A 10,645-nucleotide genomic window follows, 5' to 3' on the forward strand; every position below is an offset into this window, starting at 1 on the left:
GCTAAGTGGTGGTAGAGCACACAGCATTGGCATTTTCAAGGTTGTGCCAGAAACATGGCGCTGAAGCCATAGGCCCTTGGTGTGCGCATATGTGGCTCCCTGGGTCAGTGGACGCCTGAATCGTGCTTCTAAGTAGGTGGGGTGATGAGAGAGAGAGACGTGGGCTGCAGGCATTGACAACCTTGTGCCAGAAACACGCAAAAAAGCTGTCTGTTGTGTTCATTGGCATTGTGTGCTCGCCTTCCTTTCCTTAAAATGATCAGAGTCTAAAAATCATTTTAAGGAAAGGAAGGCGAGCATGCACGAGGCAGGCTAGCTGTGCATAGTGATGTCACTTGCTCCTCACGAAACTGCTCCCGCCAGTGAGCTACTCACACTACAAAAAAAACGATGGTGGATTTGCACATTAAGGCCAAATGCTATTAGGTGTGCCAGCTGTTCAGTTTTCCTTTCGGTTCCGGTGTTCAGATCGAGTGTTCACGGATGGTAGTTCTTCAGTTCTTCCGATAACGATAACGTACTAGTGTTCATATATGTGGAATTGGTCATTCTTTACATTCATACATGCCTCGGTGTCTTCCTATCACTCCTGGTGCAATGGTGCAGTGGTCAAGCAATGCGCCACTGCCCTTCTGTGGCAGATGCTGCCATCAGTGGGACTTGGGTTGCTTGGGTTGAGTTACGATCCAGGTTGCTGCTGTTCATGAGCAGCCTTTCGCGATTAATTGAGCTGCCGCCCGACGCAGTGGGCAGGCACTTGCCTTCTACAAAACTGGCTTCAGGCAAACACAAAAAAGCTAAATGTGGGGAATGGCCAGTATAAGTGCTAGTGCACTAAAAGAATGTTCACATCAGTGATTTATTTGGGGAAAAACCAGACAATGGTTGCCTGCTTTTTTACACGAAAACGGTAGCGAGTTTTTGCAGTTTCGTGAAAGGCTCAACTGCACGCACACTGTCTAAGCAGGTCTGCCGTAAATGGTAAAGATCTCTGCTACCGCTTTCACTGTGCGACGCTGTAGCAGTGAGCCCCTTCACAAGTGATGCCATCGCATGTGGAGGAGACTTCACTGCTATCTCGCATCGTGACGGAGGCCGCAGGGGCTTTTGCCATGCCGTCGAATGTGAGGAGGGTGCATCGCTTAAACTATGAACAGCGCTTTATGAGCGAGAGAACATATGCCTCAGTGCCTGAGCGGTGAGGCTCCTTTAAAAAAGAAAAAAAACAGCGATGCTCCAAACAACGCCTGTAAAGGAGCGCAAATTGGCTGGGTGCCCAAATGCAAATCCTGGAAACCTAAACCGAAACTACGCAGCTGGACTGTCTTTCAGCAACAGACCACTAACAGCCATGCCTAAGCAGAAACTGCTGAATACTGATGGTCAGTGGACCATTGGCAGGTGAACCCTGGACCAGCATTGAGATAACGTTCAGCGCACACATAGCTGGTTACAGCCTAGCAACAAAGGTTGGGCCGACGATGTGCGGTGATGAGCTACGTTCACATCGAGCCAACCAACAAAGGTGGGAAAAAAAATGCCTGCATTGTAGTACCACTGTTCTGCTTACTGATTAGCATGTCATAAGGCGTATAATGTCAGGTTTTTACAGCAAAAGGGTGGAAATTTGGCCGAGCAGGTAGGGATCTATTAGTTATCGCACCACAAGACGAACACGCAGAAAAGGAAAGGACAAGGCAGAGTAACGTTAATGTAACGCGAAGGAAGGAGCTAGACACCGCAGCGGGCACGGGACAGCGAAAGAAGACGACACAGGGCGGTACTTGCAACGACACAGGGCGGTACTTGCAACGTCTTCTTTCTCTGTCCCGTGTCCGCTGCGGTGTCTAGCTCCTTCATGTCTCACCAACTGGCCTACACATCTACCCTCCTAAGTTAATGTAACGCTTTTCTCATATATTATGTGCGCTTAATAAAATTTGTTCAGTGATAGCGAGCATTTCGCCCTATTTCTTTTTCGGCGTGTTTGTCTTGTGCTGCAACGAAATGATAGTTTTTTGCAGCGTGCGAATAAAATTAATAACTAGGTGGCTGAACTGAAATTTTTGCAGGTTTGGGTTCATGCGTTTCGGTTTCAATTCTGGGTTCAACTCCGGAGCAGCATTCCGTTCCAGTTCGAACTCACTGAACCGGTTCAAACGGGTTCATGGCCAAAAAAAAAATATTTTGAATGTAGATTCGTTTTTAGTGAACCTTGTTTTAGTGTTTACTTTTCTATTCGACATTGGTATAGAAATTAAAAAAATAAAAAAATTCTTTTATGACACAAAATCGAACTCAAAATTGACATAAACTGGCGCCGACAAAACCCTTCAGCTTCAGGGTCTCGCGAGTAATAAATACCACGTTGCGCGCGAGCAATAGGTCTCCCCGAGGCTTGTGTCAGTCAGGAATTTCTCCTACGCAGAGTACACCCTTTGCAAAAGTTTATAGCCCGGGAGGTTTACTTCCGAGCCCCAGGACCAGAAATCTCCTTGCCTTCTGGTAGTATGCTATGCTATACCAGAAGGCTAGCGGATTTCTGATCCTGTCCCCTGCGATGGGTAAAAATCCCACGAATGATATAGGAGCCCCATTGCACGGCTTAGAAGGAAACCCTCTGGCTCTAAACTTCTGACAAAGGCTACACATCCCTGGGCGCCATCAGGAGCGCTGCATATAAGCCGCACACTATATTGAGAGAGGAAGCTGTCCTGTATCAGCAGCAGACAAGCACATTTCCACCGCCCCAAAACCGCTTTGCCAGTCACCCTACTAGCACACCTCCAAAATGTATCTTCTGTGCCCGCTCCCAAACAAGAGCCTCGTGGGAGCATCGGCTCTCCCTGACAATCAAGAGCTTACCACATATAGTTCCCCTAAGTCACCCGTTCGACATTGCCTTTGTAATTCCCTTTTAATAGGTTGACCGCCTATAACTTAGTATGTAGTGTGTATGTAGGTTCAAAAACACAACGAATCGTGGCTTAATTCTCGCTAGTACATTGTGAAATTAAGATTTTGGCCTTTGCTGACGATGTCACCCTCTTTTGTTGTGGTAAAAGAGTGTGATAAAAAAAAGGCTTTGATGGGGCAGGTGCACTTCGTATCTGCACGGGCACAAGTTTGCTGCACCTTCGTTGCAACTGTGTGTTGCAAGTGCTGCATTGTGCGAGGAAAAATGCACATGCGCTACATAGAATTTTCATGACTTTTCCTGGGGCTCTTTTGCAGGGACCCTATGCATGCATCGAGAGACAGGGAGAAAAGTTTTATTTAGAATAGAGTAATTCGCAGAAGCCGGATGGTCGGGCCCCTGTAGCCCAGGGCTCCGCTGGCGGCAGCTGACTTGCGGGCTATCTGGATGATCCAGGCTTGCTGGTCGAGGATGTCGCTGGTCAGGAACTCCTCCCATGCACTGCTCTTGTGACGGGCATGCCACGATTAAATCTTTGTTTGTCCTGTCATTCGGAAGATGTATGGTAGATCGCGGGGCTAGCTCCGCACCAAGGACAGTAACTTGGGTATTTTATGGGTCTAATTTTGTGTAAAATGTGAAGACTTCGATATGTGTTTATATTCTCCTCCAGTCACTGACATCCGATCGAGGGGGACAGTTTTTGTGTGGCGGCGAGAAATGTCTTCTTTCTAGCCTAAGGTGTTCTAGTCTGTCACCATACGGTCATGAAAAGGGGGTGGGGTAGGGATGGTATCCACCCGGTTTGTGAGAGCTCGGGCTAAGTCGTTCGCTACCTCGTTTCACTGGCCATAGCCTATACATCGACATAATTTCTTGCTCTATTCTTAGAGTCTGGGGAATGAAAACCTTAGTTGGTGTTTCAGGAACCAGTCCTTAATAATAATTGCCGTCTGGTTTCCACTTTGGCCGTCAACTGGGTCGCAAAGAGCAGCCGCGCTGCGCTCAAACCGAGGCATCTGACCTGGCGTACCCAAATGGTTCGAGCGCTTCGGCGGCCCTATGAGCGAGCTCGAGGCTTCTCTCGGCAAAATGACCTAGCAGCGAGAAACAAATAAAGCTGTGGCAAGTTTTCAACAATGTTTTCGCAGTGCGCGATATCGCTGAAAAACGGGAAAAAGCGCGGATTCTCATCAGCTTGCCAAGGGCCGAATCACCACCGGAAACACAGGCTCTTTCCTCTTACTTCTTGTTGTACATGTCTGAAAAAATACTTCCCTGCGTATAAAAACTTTATTGGGGAGATTCAGTAACCAGTCCTTAATAATAATTGCCTTTTGGTTTCCACAAAGAGCAGCTGCGCTCAAACCGCGGTATCTACCCTGGCGTACCCAAATGCATATATGATTCGTACGCTTCGACGACCTTTTGGGCGAGTTATGAGGCTTTTGTCGGCAAAATGGCTTGCAGCGAGAAACGAATAAAGCTCCTGCGGGTTTTCAACAGCGTTTTCGCAGTGCGCGATATCGATAGCGCAGGGTGGAGCGCATATGGCAGGTTCTCTCAGATCATGAATGGTAGCTTACCAATATCCCTCAAGAGAAAAGTATACAACAGCTGTATCCTGCCGGTACTCACCTATGGGGCAGAAACGTGGAGGCTAACAAAGAGGGTTCAGCTTAAGTTAAGAAAAACGCAGCGAGCTATGGAAAAGAAAATGATAGGTGTAACATTAAGAGATCGAAAGAGGGCGGAGTGGGTGAGGGAACAAACGCGGGTTAATGACATCTTAATTGAAATCAAGAGGAAGAAATCGGCTTGGGCAGGGCATGTAATGCGAAGGAAAGATAACCGCTTGGTCCTTAAGGGTAACGGAGTGGATTCCAAGAGAGAGCAAACGTAGCAGGGGACGGCAGAAAGTTAGGTGGGCGGATGAGATTAAGAAGTTTGCGGGGATACAGTGGCGGCAACTGACAAAGGACAGGGTTAATTGGAGAGACATGGGAGAGGCCTTTGCCCTGCAGTGGGTGTAGTCAGGCTGATGATGATGATGATATCGATAGCGGTATCGCGGATCCTCAGCACCTTGCCAAGGGCCGAATCACCACCGGAAATACGGGCTGTTGCCTTCACCTCTTGCTGTACATTTGCGTTCGGTTTGTAGTTGGCGAGCAGAACTTCGGCAGTCCCCAAGTTTTCAACGGAGCCTTGGGAACCCTGGTAGGGTGTCTTTGCCACATAGCTTAAATTTTTCTTTGAGTGGCTGGCTTCACTGCAGAGCACTAGTGTAGTTAGGTGAATGGGTACGCCAGACTCACAACTGCCGTGCTCATCTGTATTTTCTGGACATGTAAAATTTTGCGCTGATACATTCGGTTTCCTCACTCTTCTTTTTTCCTCAGAATACCTGTACGGCCTCTCCGGGAGGCAGATGAGAAAGGTTCTGACCGGTCATTACTTCCTCTAACCACTAACCTGCGGCCTTACCAGCCTTTTTTGACACCATGGAGTGTACGAAAACGAGTTCAGCGGATATACAGGGTCTGTTCGGAAAGTAGTAGGACTGATTTTTTTAAATAAAATTTATTCATGAGAATAGTACGAACGATTAAAATTTTTCAAATTCGCACCCAAGGTGACCTACACGCTTCTGGCAATGAGTTTTACAGTTTTCGTACGCCTCCAGGAACGCCTGGACCGGAATGCTGTTTAGCTCCCTCGTCACGGCCTGTTGAACCGCCTCTACCGATCCGTGATGTTTCCCCTTGAGCGTCGATTTTATTCTCAGGAATAGAAAAAAGTCTGGCAGGGCCAAGTTAGGGCTGTAGGGGGACTGAGGGAGCGTTGCCGCCTTAATTGTGCTGGGCAAAAAATTGGGGTCCTCATTCACATGATGAAGATCCTGGCAGATCGCTTTCCGGTTGGCCTTTTGCTGCTCTGACAACACTCCCGAGACCAACTTCGAGCACACTTTCCTCATGGCTAAGTTGTATGTCACGACCTCAAAAACGGCTTTGAGGAATGCTAAATACATCAGCAATCATTCTGATACTCATCCTACGATCAATGTCCAGTAAATGTTTCACTCGCTCGCTACACACTTTCGTTGGTCGCTGGTCGAAGGACGTCCGGAGCGGTCGTCGTCTTCCACTCTTTTCTTACCTTCTCGGAACAGCTTGTGCCACTAAAAAAACACCTGATATACTCATGGCAGCGTCACCGTAGGCCTCCTTAATCATGTCGCGAGTCTCTTTGCCCGTTTTAAAAAGATTTGCATAAAATTTGATCGCGTATCGCTGATCCAGTAAACGCTCCATGATTCTGCGTGACGAGACGTTTCGACAGGGGTTCACAGTACAAGCGACCTGCTCTCTTCTACGGCCGAGAGCCTACTGGCGATTTTCCCCAGCATTCCCAATATCCCCCTTCAACGATCCTGCACGCGCAGACCGCCTCTCGTCCACCCGTTCGCCCAGGAAAAAACCAGTCCTACTACTTTCAGAACAGACCCTGTAGATTCAATCTGCCGCAGAAATCTTTTTTAGACTACATATGTGGACCTCAAACGTTAAAGTACCTTCGCGGCAAGGGGAGGTTTGTGCCGTGTTCAGTGAATTGTTATCTGTGCGAGCAACAAGAAACTATTGGATAATGCTTTGTGCTGTGTCGTGATGCTGTGCTCTTTTGGAACATACTTTAGCAGGCTCTTACAAAGTACGTTGAGATCATGCCTTACACTATACGGTTTCTGCCTACAATGAAAAACTCCGGTATTTCGTGCAAACTTTTGGTGTTCATATCACTTTTCAGCGTGCAGAAAAACTGCATGAAGGATAAACACGCTGCGCAAGTTCAATCGTCTGACGGTTTTGCCTTTCTTGACATATACGCCTCCCTGAATTTCGATGTGCGGGTGGAGTAATGGAGGGATGGTGACGTGAGGCCGTATGCCGAGATCGCTGAATTCGACCCGGTCAAGTAAGGCACGAGGAGTGTCAGGGAGGCTACTGTTAATCCATGCAACAACGATAGAATGAAGCTAAAAATGAAGAAAAAAAGATTGCCGACTTGTCTTAGGCATTGGCAAACGAAGCTTCCATGTTTTCGACACCGCTGGTTGGAATCCCACTCGGGGTTAGAGTGTGCTGGGGTTATTTTTTGCTGCGTTAGCAGTGTAGCCTCCTTTCCCAAAATAATCCGTTATGTGTGTATGTCTCACTGGCAAAAATGTGTATCCCTTGCCTTCCAATCCAAGCCTTCAATCACCATCCACCAACTGACCACTACCCACCTGTGTCTGACTGGTAAAAATGCATATCCCAACAAGAAGCCTTCAGTCACCGTCCACCCTATAATACCCCCCCCCCCCCCCATCAACCCTCCATAAATATCACCCACCATCACCTGCAACTTCCAGAAAGCCTAGGTCAAGCCACCAACCCCTCACCATCAACCTCCGGAAGCGGCCTCCGATTGGTCCCTTTCCAGGCATCCACTGTTAAACATGCATTTCCCAACTGCGAACCTTCACCAATCACTCACCCACTTGCACCACAGGTTTCTGGAGGCCTTTTCTCCAAAAACCACTCTTCCATACGCCGTCATCCCCCAGGAGACCTACGCCCATCACCACACTCTGGAAACACCACCCCAATGGATGCATCTTCAGGCAACCACCACTAAAAATGCATCTCCCACCTACAAGCCTAAACCCACACCCTAGAAACCTTCGTTCTTTAGAAGGCCTTCACACACAACCCTCAGGAAGCATCTACAACTTCGGGCACCCATCACCTACTCTAGTCCAACTTTCGGAATGCTTCCATCCCCAATGAGCCTCATCCTACACAGAAACTACCGGGTAATCCAATTGGAAGGCGAAATGGGAAGCGATAAGTGTAAAATCTAAATACAAATGTAAGTACAACCATTACATGCTAACGCAGATTTGTCCCATTACATCCCATCATTTTCATTTTTTTCTGCGGCCACCATTCTGAAGAAATTTTTGGATGCTTCAGATAAATTCTGCTTCATGTTCAGTTTTTTTGCCACCATGAAACTGCTTCACGTTCACCGCGATTTCCAGACGATTTTTCCATTGCTTGCAGAGAACTGGTGCTAAAAACATTTGATTATTCCATGCAGCCGATGCGGGCTATGAATGCTCCACGTGTGCCGTCGCTCAGGAGTTCTAGCAAAGGACGCCAATAAGCATAAGCCACTCGTCTCACACACCAAGAATCCGAAGTGGTGAAGCGACAGGCAGGTATAAGCCGCCCGACAGAGAATTCAACATTCAGCAGTTCGAAAAGAGCGTGACGAAGCCACCCGCAAGCGATTGGAACCTGTCTTTTTTTTTCCTTGTAGGCAGAGCACATTGGCATAACACCGAATCATTTCTTGACTGCAGCATGTTTCTGTACCTAATTATTATCGCACGTACTTATAAACTTATGAACTTATTAGCAACTTATGAAGCCTATCTTTAGTAATAAAAATTCAAGGAGGCACTTAAGACAACTTACGTGCGGTAATGCGAAAGCATTTGTGCTTGCATTATGGTGCTATCTGCGGGGCAGCGTCGTACATTGCGAGGGGGTCTTTCAGGGGGTGCCGCATGATGGCGCTACGACATGCCAAGCAATAGGATGTCTTGATGTCCACGCGCCTCCATTGAGGCACCTTACCAAGCAAGAAGTAAATTTACCGTAACGTACTTTTGTACTCGGTAAATTGCGGCATCTGTAATTTATATACTCATAATTACTCATGTACTCTTCTAAGATAACTCTGCATTCACTAGATGCGCCTTTATTCAGCTGCAAACGTCGAACCCTCGGGGCGCAGTGGAATCGTCCCCGTCTCGCAGGCCCCGGTTCGATTTCTGCCTTGACCCATTCTTTTTCTCCACTGACAGTTTGTGCCTTTTTGGATTATGGATTGAATTGTGGATTATGGTTTGGCTTGTTGAGTTATGGACGTGACACATCCTGTCCACGCCACTCATGAACAATAGAAGGCTTTCGCCGCAATAGTAATACTATCTGGGGGTGAACGTGCCGGTCGTTATGAGGGACACTGCACTGTGGTACTCCAGGTTAACTTCGACCACCTGGGGTCCTTCAACGCATGCTGTCCTCACACAGCACACGCGCGTTTTTGTATTTCGCCATAATCTAAATGGAGTCGCTGCGGCGAAGGTCGAACGGACGACCTTCGGATCAACAGCCGGTCGCCACAGGCACTGAGCCATCGCGGTGGGTTTTATTTCGTATGTGCTGTCTGAGACAACGAATGCCTCCGAGGATAGATGTTGCACAACGTATTTGGGCGGTTGCACCTATGTTTCACATATTTATGGCTCATGACACAAATAAAGCCAAGCTTTTCTCACTTGATCATTATGAGGTCGAGAAGTGCTAACAACTTAACCGAAATTATCTGCAAACATATGAACCTACTAAGCCCAAGATTTCGCATCACTCTGGCGTAAAATGCTCTAGAATTGCCGAAAGCACATTACCTGGCTGCTAGAAAGACTTCCTTCTATGATGTCGTCCTTCACCAAGTTCAAACCGGTCGTCCACACTCTGTCTTCACGTCACTGCGGTCGTACTTTCCGCATCACAGTGAGCTATCCTACCACGGTACGACACGCCTTTGAAACCGGTTCCGGCGTCGAGAAGCCATGGACTTTTGTTGATCTCCTCCGAGCAATGTTTGTCTTGGACATGTCTGGCGTGGGCTTTCCCTGGATTTCGCTATCGGCTCTGCTGTGCAATGTCCTAGTGCTCTTTTGCGATCCACTGCTAGAGATGGTAGAGGCCAGAGCCTTCCTGTGTGCCAGGATGGGTACAGAGCGGTTGCCCTTGTACGCCTTGCGGGCGCCATTCCTGGGCATGACTGCAACCACATTGCCAATACTACCGCTGCCACTTCTCGCTTTGTCGGACATCTGTGCTACCAGCTTCATTAAGATTTTCGGCTATCATTCTTCGCGGAGGAACGTGGAGACGGAACGATACAGCCAGGCTTTGGCAGAAAGTACGCTGCTTCTCGGCTATTAAAGTTTAGAAACTCTGGTGACGTGCTTCTAGTGTGTTGGTCTTTTGGTTTGATTTATGGTTTACGGGGTTTAACGCCACAAAGCGACTCAGGCTATGAGGGACGCCGTAGTGAAGGGCTCCGGAAATTTCGACCACCTGGAGTTCTTTAACGTGCACTGACATCGCACAGTACACGGGCCTCTAGAATTTCTGCTCCATCGAAATTCGACCGCCGCGGCCGGGATTTAACCCGCGCCTTTTGGGTCAGCAGCCGAGTGCCATAACCACTGGGCCACCGCGGCGGGTGTGTTGGTCTTTTGCTTCATGGTTGCATGCAGTCATGCTAAACCGCTCGTGCAGAACATTACCGGAACAAGAATTCAAAGCGCCTGTCTAGAAAAAGAAAGCGATAATTAGGTGTAGACGCAAAAACAATTTATTGCTTTATACATTTGTTAATGAAAGCAGGAGGCTGCCGTGCGTAATTGCGTATTGTCTACTAATTGCAGTATCGTTATTTCTGCTTATCATCGTGCTTTTTCTATGCTTTGCTGGTCAGATACATCTGCTAAGCTAAGTTATTCTCCATCGATTTTGATAACCCGACGTCCACTCAAGTCTTTATAGTTCCGTTCTTTATGCCAAAAGGCACGCTGTTGTGAAACAAAAACGAAATAGT

The sequence above is a fragment of the Amblyomma mixtum genome, chromosome 1 (genome assembly GCF_055824585.1).
Source record: "Amblyomma mixtum isolate Tamu chromosome 1, ASM5582458v1, whole genome shotgun sequence".
Classification (NCBI taxonomy): domain Eukaryota; kingdom Metazoa; phylum Arthropoda; class Arachnida; order Ixodida; family Ixodidae; genus Amblyomma; species Amblyomma mixtum.